This window comes from Silene latifolia, chromosome 3 (assembly GCF_048544455.1).
Source record: "Silene latifolia isolate original U9 population chromosome 3, ASM4854445v1, whole genome shotgun sequence".
In the NCBI taxonomy this organism is placed as follows: domain Eukaryota; kingdom Viridiplantae; phylum Streptophyta; class Magnoliopsida; order Caryophyllales; family Caryophyllaceae; genus Silene; species Silene latifolia.
Window position 1 is genome coordinate 88,293,208 of NC_133528.1, and position 13,742 is coordinate 88,306,949.

Genomic DNA, 13,742 nt, shown 5'->3' on the forward strand with positions numbered 1-13,742 from the left:
GGGTGTATGTTGGTTGAGTATTTTGAACATTTTGGCTTTTGTGTGAGAGATTTGGATGGAATTTAGTGTTTTCATTGTAATAGTTGGAATAAAGGGTACCACATTTGTATGCTTGAAAAGCATTCACTTGCTCATTTGTTCCCCTACATTCACTTTGGTCATGTCCCAAAGTTCCACAATTCTCACATATCCCACTTGGGATTGATGAAGATGCCACCATGGCATTAACATGATGCTTTGGTGATTTTGAGGCTTCTTCAAGCTTAGACATAGCCTTCTCAAACTTCAAGTTGATGGTATCAATATGAGCACTAAGTTGAGCACCCAATTGAGTAATAGAGTCCACTTCATGCTTTCCTCCTCTAGTAGCCTTGCGAGGTCTACTATATTGTGAATTATGGACCGCCATTTCCTCAATCGTGTTCCAAGTTTGATTATCGTCAACTTCGGTGAACATACCATTTGATCCCATGTTGAGAATGTTTCTTGAGTCTTCATAAAGACCATTCCAAAATTGTTGTACCAAGAACCACTTGCTAAGTCCATGATGAGGACATGAGCGACAAGTTCCTTTGAATCGCTCCCAAGCTTCATACAAAGATTCTTCATCCCTTTGCTTAAAACCCGTGATTTGAGCTCTTAGCATGTTAGTCTTTTCCGGAGGGTATAATTTTTTGTAGAAAGCTAGAGCCAACTTCTTCCAAGAGTCAATTCCAAGAGTGGCCTTATCAAGGCTCTTCAACCATTGTTTCGCGGTACCAATTAGAGAAAAAAGGAAATAAGACCCATCGAATTTGGTCTTGAGTCACTCCGGTTTGTGAAATCGCATCACAATAGTCACAAAAAGTCTTCATGTGGGCATGAGGGTCTTCACTAGGCATCCCCCCAAATTGGCTTCTTTCGACTAATTGGATAAATGTGGATTTTGAAAAAAATTTCCGGTTAAGTGTTGTGGTGTGGGAGTACCATTGGGTAGGTTCTCCTCGGTTGGTACGGAATGTGATGAAAACTTAGGCATTGTGGGTTGATTGTGTGGTTGATTTTGTGTTGAGTTCTCCTCACCTTCTCTTGCGAAAGGGTTGATGAACTCAATAGTATTTGGTTGAATATCTACAACCTCACCAATACCTCTCAAAGTATTTCTAGCGATTCTTCTATTTGTTGTCAAAGTCCTTTCAATTTCTTGATCAATCGGTAACAAGTTACCTTGTGATCTTCTAGACATGCAAAATATCAAACAACTCGAAAAAAATTAGAACAAAACTTGAGGAGTCTTACTTCCCCAAGGCAAAGAAAGACACAACTAATAACAATCAAAGAAAATCAAATCAAGTTAACACCGTCCCCGGTAACGGCGCCATTTTTGGTCGGTCCGCTTTGAGCTTAGATTTCGGTTAGTTGTCGTTAGGAGCACCTAGACCAAAACAATATTTGTAACTTCACAAACAACTTTACTACTAGTAAAGAGCCAAGTAAAGGTCGGATCCCAAGGGACGGGTATTGATGTAGGATTTTCGATTGCAAGTAGTGGTGTCTAGGGGTGTCACAATTTGGGTTGAGATAAGAAGATCACTAAACTAAATAACAATAAAAGTAAACAAGCAAGATGACTAAAATGAGATGTAAATAATTGATTAAAGCACTAGGGTGTCATGGGTTCATAAGGGATTCATGGGAATTGATCATACAAACATATTCTCAAATTATAAGCAAACAATTATTGTTATGATAGCTTCGATTTGGTTTATATCTTACAATCCTAGGAAGGTTTGGGTCCCGGAGCCGAATCGATTAGATTGTACAACACCTACAAGTCGACTTAATCCTCCCTACTCAACTATATGCATGGTCTAATGAGACTCGAGTTGGTTTATGTCTTACAAGTCTCATTGAAAAGGTAAGTGATGGGTAAAAAATGCAAGGATTCATAGGTTCGCATTTCATCAAACATAACATGTGCATAAGTTGAGATCACAACAAGCAAGCAAATAAATTATGTGAACATATTAGATTAAGCATGAATCATCCTCCATGTTGGTTTCCCCTAATTCCTCATTAACCCTAGTTAAGGAAACAACTCACTCATTATCAAGTTTAACATGTTAACAAGGTTGTCAATCATATTAACAAAGCAAAACATGATGAATAAATGAACATGATTAACAATAATTAAAAGGGATTAAGAGAACTATACCTAATGATGATTCCAAAATAATAATGTAATGAATAATAGAAGTACTTGATGGTTGATGGAAGGTTGTCAATCTCCCAATAAACCCAAATAATCTTCAATTACCCAAAATAAAAGATGAACAATAGAGAAATTAAGGAAATGAGATTTGTATTGATACTTGATTACAAGTTGATTACAAGATTAAAGAGAGATTAGAATAATATAAACTACACTAAAGATTGATAAGAAGAACATGATAATGTAATTAGACTAATGGGGTATTTATAGTGGGGATTAGGTGCACAAATTAGGGTTACTAAGGGCTTAAATGACGATTAAGTCCTTGAGACATCGCTCCTCTCAAGAAAAGATGCGGGTCTCCTTTTAGCTAGTCTTTCAAAAATATGCGCATCTCGAATGGAGAAGGAAGAGGACGTGTTGCTCTGGAGGACAATCCGAGCGTCCAGAAGGTCGGGACGAGCGGATTGTGTAGGTGTTGGACGAGCGGCCTGTGGAGCTTCTGGACGAGCGTCCCGATAGGTGAGACGCTCGGATCTTAGTGCAGCTTAACATTTCTTCTTTTCTTCTTTTCTTCTTCCAACAATCCTCCGGGATTTTGTCGGGGATGCAAGGATCTTCTTCATCATTGCCCATCTACTACATTATGTACAAAGGCCTTCTAGTCTTGTCTTCTCTTTGATGCTTGGTCATTAGATTCGATCAATTTAGCTCTATTTTGCCATGAAAATGCAAGGTTTGCACTCCTCTCCTACCAAATATACACTAAAAAGTACTAAAGATAGTAAATGACCCAAATATACACTAAAAAGTATAGGAACGAGGCTAATTCGGGGACTAAATATGCTCAACTATTGATCACATGTTCTTTCCTTTGTAGTGTAGAATTGTATATATTTGTTCGTTTGTTTGTCACTCTTATCACATTTGGACGACTACGCCACATTCGAGGCATGAACGATATAAAAGACCGCATGGTATAATCTTTCCAAGTCTCCTTCCTCCTTCTTATATGTTAATGACAATGTGGCTATATTTTGATTGATGCGGTATGAACCTATGTGTTGTTAAGAGTTTGCATCTAGTTTATATGGTATATTAGTTGATAGAAGAATATGCATTAAAGTTGTATATATGTTAGTTTCATCATGGCATGTAGTTGCATAATAGAAAATTTTGTGAAAATACCTATTTGGGAAGCTTGACAAGTGTATATAAGGCCCTTGCAGATAATTTTTCTCCTTGAGACTTTGTTTGCTAGAATACTCTCAAGACACCCTAAGATGTGTCATACTAGTATCTTTTGTGCCATGGTCTAAGGCCTAGTCAAGGGTTTACATGTGTGTCATTTTTCCAACCTTATGTTGTGATATGTATTTGATCCACTTATCTAGGGGACTTTGATTTACTTGGTGGTTTGGCAACCCAAAAATACTTCTCTTTAATAAGTTTGAAAGTGCTCATTTTAAAAGTTTTTGTGATGGGGAATCGGTTTTTTTGCCAAGGAAACCTTAAATGTTTTGAAGAAATGCCGAGAAATTTAATGGAGGAGTACCACTTCAATGTGCTTTGGTGTGGGATCCATTGAATTGGGCCCCAAACGGTTGTGAATTCGCCCGCCCAAAGACAAAGTGACTATCACCTCAAGAGCTATTGTCTTGAGGTTAACCGGTTGCCTAATAAGTGATTGGCGAAAACAAAGGGCACTAAAAAATGAGGGCGCACCCCATCTCAAAGTTTTGAAATGAGAAAGTTGAATTGAGGACAAATTTTGAATGTTAGTTAAATCAACTATTTTTGTTTTAATTCACTTGAGCACTTCACTCCCAAAAATCATTTTTGTTATGCCACCTTGTTGAGCTTGGGACGGTCCTTGGCCTTTACACTTATGAAGAATCTGATATTTGTCATGTCATATGCCACTAACATCATAAGGATCATCATTCCACCCCCATCTGATCGCCCTTGATAAAAGCATTTAGCAATTGTGGACGAAAGTAGCCTAGTTTAACACAACTTGGAGGTGACTTGTTTGTATCCTCTTGGACTTAGTAACTAGGAGAACTAATATCTATGATGGAGTGTGTACCCTTAAATTGCTTCCCTTATGGATGACTTCCACCACTTAGATGAGAAAAGTGGCCATTCTTTTGTAGATGCATCCTTCTACTTGTTTTCATGTGTTTAATGTTTGGATGCATCGCCATTTTGGCAAGCCCCACCTTTATTTGCAAGAAGGCATCTTACCTCAGAGATGTCTTGTTGTGAGTTGAAGGGGCGGAGTGAGACCCGCTAATTATCTCACATCGGCTAGGTTATAAATAAAGGTCATAGTTTTAGTCACCTCTTACTCATGGCGAGCAAAGGTTCAGTTTGAGGATATTTGATGTGACTCGTATTTACACACATTTAGTCCCCTAACTTGCCTCATTCCTATGCTTTCTTGTATGCATAAGGGTCGTTTCTTATCTTTAGCTTCCTACTTTACATATTCTATGAGGTTTTCTGTCCTTGGTAGGAGACGAATGCAAACCTTGATTATATGGAGAAAAACGGAGCTAAATGGATCGCATCTAACAAAGAGGAGACCAATACTAAAGGCCTAAGTCAATTAAACAAGTATTTGGGCAATTATGAAGGACCCCCACGGCTCCTCAACGATCCCCACAGATCATGAGGAAACCAATTGAAGAAGAAGCTTAGCTGACCCTTGAGACGGGCGTCCCAAGCTCGGCCCGAGCATCCCGAAGAGAAGGACAGGCGTCCCAAGAATCAGATCGAGCGTCTCTTGAGCAGGACGGGCATTGTTCTTTACAGCATAAGCGTCCAACAGGGGCAAGTCGGACGTCTCCATGAAGGACTTGCAAGGCTTTAATCTTCATTTTAGGGACTTAATCTTCATTTAAGCCCTTAGTTACCCTAATACATGTACTTAGTATAAATACTCCATTGTATTAGGAGATTAATATCATGCTTTAATTACGTTTTTACCAAGTTAGATTACCATATTAGCATGTTATCTTAGATTAATCCAAGTTATTAATACAATCCAATTACACAATTCAATCTTAATCACATCTTTATCTTTTCTTAATTATTCAAGTGTTCTTAGATTTAGTTGAGTAATTTGAATACTATTTGGGGTTTATTGAAGAATTGACAACTCTTCATCATTCATCAAGTTTTCTTCTATTATTCTTTGCTTTATATTTGATCTTCTTAAGTTGGTACAATTTCTCTACTCTTTACTTAATCCTTGTTTATTGTTTTACGCTTTCATCATGTTTAGAGTTGTTAATATGATTGACAACATTGTTGGCATGTCCACCATGATAATGAGTTAGTAGCTCCTAACTAGGGTTGGTGAGGGATTAGGAGAATTAATCATGGGGTAGATCTTTACTTAATAAGTTCATATGAAAGCTTGCTTGTTGTATTTTCAACTTATGCACATGTTATGCTTGATGAAATGCTTGATTGACAACCCCAGCATGAATCTCTCGTTCTAACTGAAGGCTTGTTAGACCATGCATATAGTTGAATAGGAAGAATTAATTCGAATTGTAGGTGTTGTAAAGTCTTGACTGACTTGGCTCCCAGATCCAAAACTTCCTAGGAATTGTAAGATATAAACTAACTCGATTCCACTACAACAATAAATTGCTTGCATCTATGAAACTTGTTTAAGTGATCTCACCATCATTCCCTTATGAACCCATGATACCCTAGTACTTTAATCAATTGTTTACAACCCCATTTGCTTACTTTGCTTGCTTCATTTTCATTTGTTTACATTTTCTTTGTTAAGTAGTTTAGATTGCAAACCTCAAACTCAACCCAAATTGTGACACCCAAGACATAGCTTTCTACAATCGATAAATCAATACAATACCCGTCCCTTGGGATCCGACCTTTACTTACCACTCTACTAAGAGTAGTTTGTTGAGATTATAAATAGAGTTTAATTAGGGAGTAATAGATGACAATTGTGACCCTCATCACTTCTTAATAATGTCAATGAAGTTTATCATTTGGAGAACAAGAAAATCAAAACAGGTGAACCTAATCTATCCTACTTCTGGCATTGTCGTTTAGGTCATATAAATGAAAAATGTATTAAGAGACTTGTTTCATCTAAAGTTCTCAAACCATTTAACTATGAATCTTATGGTGTGTGAGAGTCTTAGGCAAGATGACTCGTGCTCCTTTTATGGGTAAAGGGACACGAGCTAGTGAGGTTTTGACCCTCATATATACCGATGTGTGTGGTTCATTAACCATCACCGCTATAGGGGGTTATCACTACTTCATCACTTTTACTAATGATTTAAGTTGATACGGGTATGTTTACTTAATGGAGCACAAAAGTCAAGCCTTTGAGAAGTTCAAAGACTTTCAAAATGAAGTAGAGAACCAATTATATAAGAAGATTAAAACCCTACGATCTGATTGTGGTGGTGAATACATAAAAAAAAATTGATTCTCACCTAAAATATTGTGGCATAGTATCACAGTGGAGTCCTTCTGGCACACGACAATTAAATGGCGTGGCCGAAAGGAGAAACCGACCTTTATTAGATATGGTTTAGTCTATGATGAGTCTAACTGAACTTCCTGATTCGTTTTGGGGTTTCGCTATCTTGTCTGCAATATTCTCATTAAATCCAAGCCCGACTAAAGCAGCCTGATGAGGCTGTCACAACCCCATCAAAAATAAAACCAACCGGTCTCTATAAAATATAGTATAGGCAGTCGGGTATCGTATCCACAGGGAGATGGGAATTCTTGTAAGCCAAACTAAGTCTGTCTAAGTAACCGTTTCTTGGGGGTTTGATTGTTTTGATTCTAAACTATGGAGATTAAGAGAGAAGAGACAGTAAAGAAGTAAACAATGAATTCCAACGAAAATACCATAGAGAAAGAGATAGCTAGGACAGTCGGTTCACCATGGCTTACTAGGGGACAAATCTAGGGTCAAAGGTCAGCATAAACTCGGTCTGCAGGGTAATGAAAAGGTCCTTCCGGTTCGCTATTCGCCCTATAACATTACTAACTTAGCTTCCGCCCTCATTAGGATGTCCTAATGTTCACTGAAGATCTCACCCCTTCCAATATTCCGATCTAGGTCAAGGCGTATCAAATCAACTAGCTAAATGCGTTGACTCAAGCAGCTAATTGCTATTAAATGCGGTGATTAACAACACAAACCTAATTCTAGCCAAGCCTAATAACCTAAGCATATCTTCTTAATTGCCATGGCTCCCCTTATGTCCTAGCATAAAGAAATTAGCTATGCATAATATAAATTGACAAATCAACAAAGATAAAAGAAAAAAATAACTTCAACATGATAATAAATTACTAGGCTAAAGAGGAAGAGCAATGAAGAAGAGAGATAACAAGAAGAATAATAATTGCGATGATAAAAATAATGAATTAAAGATCGAAAAATACCAAATACAAAAGGAGTTCCAAGCAATAGATATTTTAGGTGTAAGAAATAAAAGTGCCAAGAGAAGAGATAGTGTGACGTCGTTCTATTTCTCCTTATTTTTTCTAGGATACCAAATAAAATATCCGAAAGATAAATTAAAAGATTTCATAATAGTCAAAACCTCTCGATCGAGTAGAATCAAACCACTCGATCGAGGAAAATAAGTGACAAACATCTCGATCGAGTAACACAAGTACTCGATCCAGGAACTCAATAAACGCCCCTCTCGATCGAGCTAAGTAAAGTACTCGATCGAAGGTCTTCAACATCAAACATATTCGATCGACCAGTTTAAGCTACCAAATCTAGTCGATCGATCATAATAGCAATGTATCATCTTGGGTGAACTCAACACACCTTCCGAAGCCACTTCACGCATCCTTAGGTGACAATTCCCAGGCTCCGATTCTTCCATTTCCAAAATGCATGCAAATGGGACAGGTTCAGGCTTGATTATGCTCATTTCCGGTTAATTCCTGCAACTAATACAAGACAAACCAAAGTAGACTATTTGGGGGCATTTGTAGCTAGATACTATATAAATAACACATAAATGCGTGTAAAAATAGGGTAAAAACCATATATAAAATGCACGCATCACAGCCAATAAGACTGCATATGAGATATGGACAAGGAAGGTTCCTTATTTGTCGTTTATGAGAATTTGGGGTTATGAGGCGTATGTTCACAATAAGTCTGACGACAAACTTGCACCCAGATCTGACAACTGTCTTTTTGTAGGATATCCGAAAATTAACACGTGGTTATTACTTCTACTATAGTCACGAGAACAAAGTGTTTGTGACTCGTGATGCTGTCTTCTTAGAAAAGGAATTTATATCTAAAAGACAGAGTGGGAGGAAATTTGAACTTGATGAAGTTCAAGAGCCACAAACTGAGAATGAAGTAGGGGATAACGTTCCCTCCACTTCTGAAATGGTGATTGTTCCTAGGAATTCATGTAGAATTAGTCATCCACCTGACCAATAACTCGGTAATATAGATCAAAATAGTGATTTGTTACTTTTAGAAAGTGACGAACCCACTACCTACAAATCGGCCATTTCTAGTCCCGACTCTATGCATTGGCTTGATGCCATGGGATCCGAAATGGATTGTATGTACAAGAACCAAGTATGGGACTTGGTGGATTTACCTGCGAGTGTTAGTAAATGGATATTCAAGATAAAGCTCGGCATGGATAAACATATAGATGTTTACAAAGCTAGATTGGTGGCAAAAGGTTTCACTCAAGTTCATAGTCTCCACTATGATGAAACCTTCGCCCCGTTCGCTATGCTTCGGTCTATTAGGATTATCTTAGGGGTTGCCTGTAACACCCCCATAATCCATGTGCCTTACCATGTTCACTTAAGGCATGTAAGTGCTACCATCTCGGTTACCCGAGGCAATGTATATCAAATAGACCATAAAAGAACGTACTTTAATAAATAAGTTTAAGTGATTACATAACAAAACTAACTGTAAAGTAAAGTACAACTGTTCTACAACCAAACTACAACTAAAGTAACAAAAGTATAAAGACCACACAGCGGAAGACTACTATCAGACTCGTGGCAACTCCATCCCCAGCTAATCCCGCGCGCATCCATAGAATACCTGCTAGATAACTGCTCACCACCCCCGAATGGATCACCACAGTTTTTAAAACATTTAAACGGGTCCAGTACTGATTAAACAAAGCAAACAGGTGCAATAAAACAATACCACAACCAATTCAATCAACCCAAACTCCATCACATCACCACACACCTGACTACACACACTAAAGTGTGTAGCCCTGCCATATTACCCATCGCAACAAGTAATCCTCGCCACCAGTGGGGGGCCGCAGTTGTTCCCACCTAAGCTTCGCTCATCTTGTGACACCCCATACTCCAAGTGCCTTACCAGGACCACTCAGGTATAGGAACGTCACCATCTCGGTTACCCGAGGCAATGAATATTATAAGACAATAAAGAAACATACTTTAAATGTAAATATAGTTTAAGTGATTACATGTCTCAAACCAGAACTGTTAAATGAAATACACTTCCAAAACCAAACTGTCTACTATCCAAAACTGAACAACTAAAGGACATCGTCTGACACAGCGGAAGACTCTTCTAATTGCAAGTGATGACTCATCCCAGCTAGCCCATATGCATCATATCAAACCTGCTCAATAACTGCTTACCATCCCCGAATGGATCACCACAATTTTACAAAATAGACAACGGGGTCAGTACTAATTACACAATACAAATCACGATAAAACAATGCCAAATAGCTCAATCGTCACATCAAACCCCAAACTCCATAATCAAAATCCACACAACTGACTACATACTAAAGTGTGTAGTCCTGCCAGAGTACCCATCGCAACAGATACTCCACACCGCCAGTGGGGGACCGCAGCCGTTCCCACCTAAGCCCCGCTCATCTCCATCGAGCAATAAACCCATGTTCATTAATGTGCACATCCCCTCCTGTGGCGGGTTCCACGGAGGGCGAATCAAGGGCGTGAAGCCACTCCCGCAAGTGACTCCACTCAGCCAGGGTCGCACCCCGAAGATCACAGACAGATAAACAGTAATCACAACACAAAACCAACAACCGTCTGAATCAATCAATAATACGAAATCACAACCGTCTGAATCAATCAACAATCACTAACTACAGCACAATCACCACACATTATGTAATTAATAATGAGTAGGGAAACCCTACCTGGAATGCAATCATAAATCAGACGATCTAGCAGCTGTCTCAAAATCTCTCCTCTACGAACCCTCCTCTTATACACATATTCATACAATTACTACCACAACAACACAATCATAAAACCCCCAATTCCCAAATTATGGTTTAACCAACATTAACCAAATGCTATAAAAATGATATGTAGAACTTACCCTTGACGAAAGGATCACAATGATATAAAGAACAAAGGAATCCGACACCTCTAGCTCCGGGATTTGCCAATAATGCGAATGAATCGAACAACGTAGTTTGCAATCTCTCTTTTTGTGTATTAGGTTTGTAAAAGTGTTTAGGAAAATATGACGGAGTATTATATATATTAATTCGCATTATTAACAAAACCCGTCAAATATCACCCGATAACCGACTTACTCGATCGAGTAAGTCACGTACTCGATCGAGTGCCACTTACTCGATCGAGTGCCAAGGCTACTCGATCGAGTACCCTACAGGAAGACTAGTGTTTCGTATACCAAAACATACTTACTCGACAGAGTAAGCCCCACTTGATAGAGTACCCAAAGACTCATAAAACCGTAGTATTACAGTCTTCCTTACTTAAAAAAGAACTTCGTCCCCGAAGTTCAAACCACAACAAAACAAAAACACACTAACACTCTCCCGACACAACAACAAAAACAAAACTCAACATAAAACTCCAAAATATACTTACCAAACCAAACTCAACCCGACTCAAACAACTACTAACTATATCAAAACCAACATAAAAACATGTAAAAACTCTTCGCGACCATCTCCTACCCCCCTAAAAGAAACAAGGTTGCGTCCCCGTAACCATACATACCTGCTCAAAAAAAGACGGGTAGCGCTCTCTCATGGCCTCTTCCGCCTCCCATGTAGCCTCCTCAACCTCATGATTAGACCAAAGAACCTTAAGCAGCACTGTCTCACCATGTCTAGTTTTCCAAACCTTTCGGTCAAGAATCTGTTTAGGTACCTCAAGATAAGACAAGGACTCATCCAGCTCTATGTTCTCTACCTCTAATACATGTAACGGGTCACTAACATACTTTCGCAGCTGAGATACATGAAACATATTTGTGAGATCCCTAAAAAAACCTCCTTTTTGAAATATAAATAATATGGAGTCGCCAGTAGGTTTTATAAAAAAACATACAAAAATAAAGTTAACGGAAAAGACCCTTTTGATCCCTGGAATGGGGACTGGTCCGTCACTCCGGTCTGAACCAAAGATTGCGGATTCGGGGGTAAAGGTACGGTCAGGGAAGGTGTTAGGCACCCGGACCTCCCATCAAACTGACGGACTCTACTATTTATTTGTAATATTATATATTTGACAATTTAGACAAAAGAAGACGTTTTAAAAACAATTTTATACAAATTATTTACAAACAACGAAAGCTAAATTACGATAATATGAGAAGTAAAGAGTAGATATGACACCCTTAGGCCTACCTGGATGCGGCGTTTCGACAATTGGCTTACTTGAACTTGACTTTAGGGCGTCTTTATGCTCAAAATTGGATGAATGTAACGTATGTGGAAGGTATTCTGGGAAGGTAGTATTTTGTATGGAATAGTATTTTTTGTGTAGATCTTCAGTGAATTTTCTGTGTTTGAATAAGGGTTCAAAGGGAAGTATTTATACTAATTAGGACGAGAGTATTTGATAAGATATGAAATTTCTGAAAACGGAGTTTTGCATGAACACCTATTTGCAAACCGTGTAACATTATCTTTTAGTGTGCTTTACTTATCTCGTGCCGTCCTCCTGATTTCCTCGTTAAACTCCACTACTTTGCATGAATATCAATTCTTATCTTTAGAATTTACATCCTGACAAAAACTCAAATTCCTTGCTTTGTATTTCGATATTCGGCAACTCATGTGACACATGATGTTGGACTTTAACTTCGCGGGCCGGAAACAATTAATTCAAGTCTAGTCAACGTGAATCACTGAAACAAGACCTTAAAACTATAAGTTGGGTTGACTTATATATATTTGGCCCAACTAAACCCTATTTTAACCGCAACACACACAAATGTAAAGTTTCATTTACGGTTTTGTGCCATTAATATTAACTGACAAGAATTCCTAATATGGTATAATCCTTAGAAATAAATGAATGGTGAATATAGTTAGTTGTCGAAGTGGACCGGATGATAAAATGATTGTTTTAGGGACAATTTTGAGCATAAAGAACCCTATATCAAATTCAAGCAAGTTTCATTCCGAATTAAATAAGGGCCTCATCATCGGGTGTTCGCAAGGCTAGTAGACATTTTGAGGTGTCTACAGAAGCCCCCACTTTGACCGAGTCTGAATAAGACGAAGGTCAAAGTAGTCCGATCGGGACAGATAAAGGATAAGAAACGTACCTGGGCCTCTTATATTACCTGTCTGGAGTAGCTGGAAACTGGGACTGGCTTAGTAAAACTTTGTTTTACTAATCTGGAATGAAGCTGGAACTGGTGCAACGAAACTTTGTTTTGTTGGTTTGAAACTGGCATAGTGAAACCTTGTTTCACTACTCTGGAACTGGTATAGCCAAACTTTGTTCAGCTGGTCTGGAACTGGCATGACAAAACTTTGTTTTGTCAATCTGGAATCGAGCTGGTAAAACTTTGTTTCACCAATCTGGAAACTGGTATGGCAAAACTTTGTTTTGCCGGTCTGGAATCTGGTATAGCTAAGCTTGGCTTAGCTGTTCTGGAATCTGGAATAGCCAAACTTTGTTTAGCTGGTCTGGATCTGGAAGAGCAAAACTTTCTTTCGCTTAAGGATGAACCTACAAAATTTGATTTCACAAGCTCGATTGCGTGTCAGGGCCCGCCGACCGAGGAATTCAAAATTTTATTTTGAAAAGGGATTAGAATGTAAAATTTTATTTTACAAACTAGGATGCAAAATTTTATTTCGCAAAAGGGAAGTTCAAAAAATTTTATTTTAAGAACTCAGATGCATGTCAGGGCCTGCCGACCAAAGGATTTCAAAATTTTATTTTGAAAAAGGATGGATAAGATCGTAAAATTTTATTTTACAAACTTAGATGCGTGTTAGAGCCCGCCGACCGATAAGTTTGAAAAAAAGGGCAAGTTTAGAAAATTTTATTTTAAGAACTCATATGTATGTTAGGGTCTGCCAACCAAGGAATTCAAAATTTTATTTTAAAAAAGGATAGATTTGAAAATCGCAAAATTTTATTTCACGAAATGGGATTGGATTGCAAAAAGCCTACATCACAAAAATAGAAAAGTGTACAATTTTATTTTACCAGAGCCCATTTGAAATAACACTCTAAACATGAT

General features: G+C 38.2%; 1 non-coding gene across 1 annotated transcript; it reads left to right on the forward strand.

Annotated features, from left to right (window-relative positions):
* Positions 1-539: 539 nt before the first annotated feature.
* Positions 540-646, forward strand: LOC141650605 (small nucleolar RNA R71). The gene has a single exon (XR_012546628.1). It is a non-coding gene; the product is annotated as a small nucleolar RNA R71 (small nucleolar RNA).
* Positions 647-13,742: the final 13,096 nt, after the last annotated feature.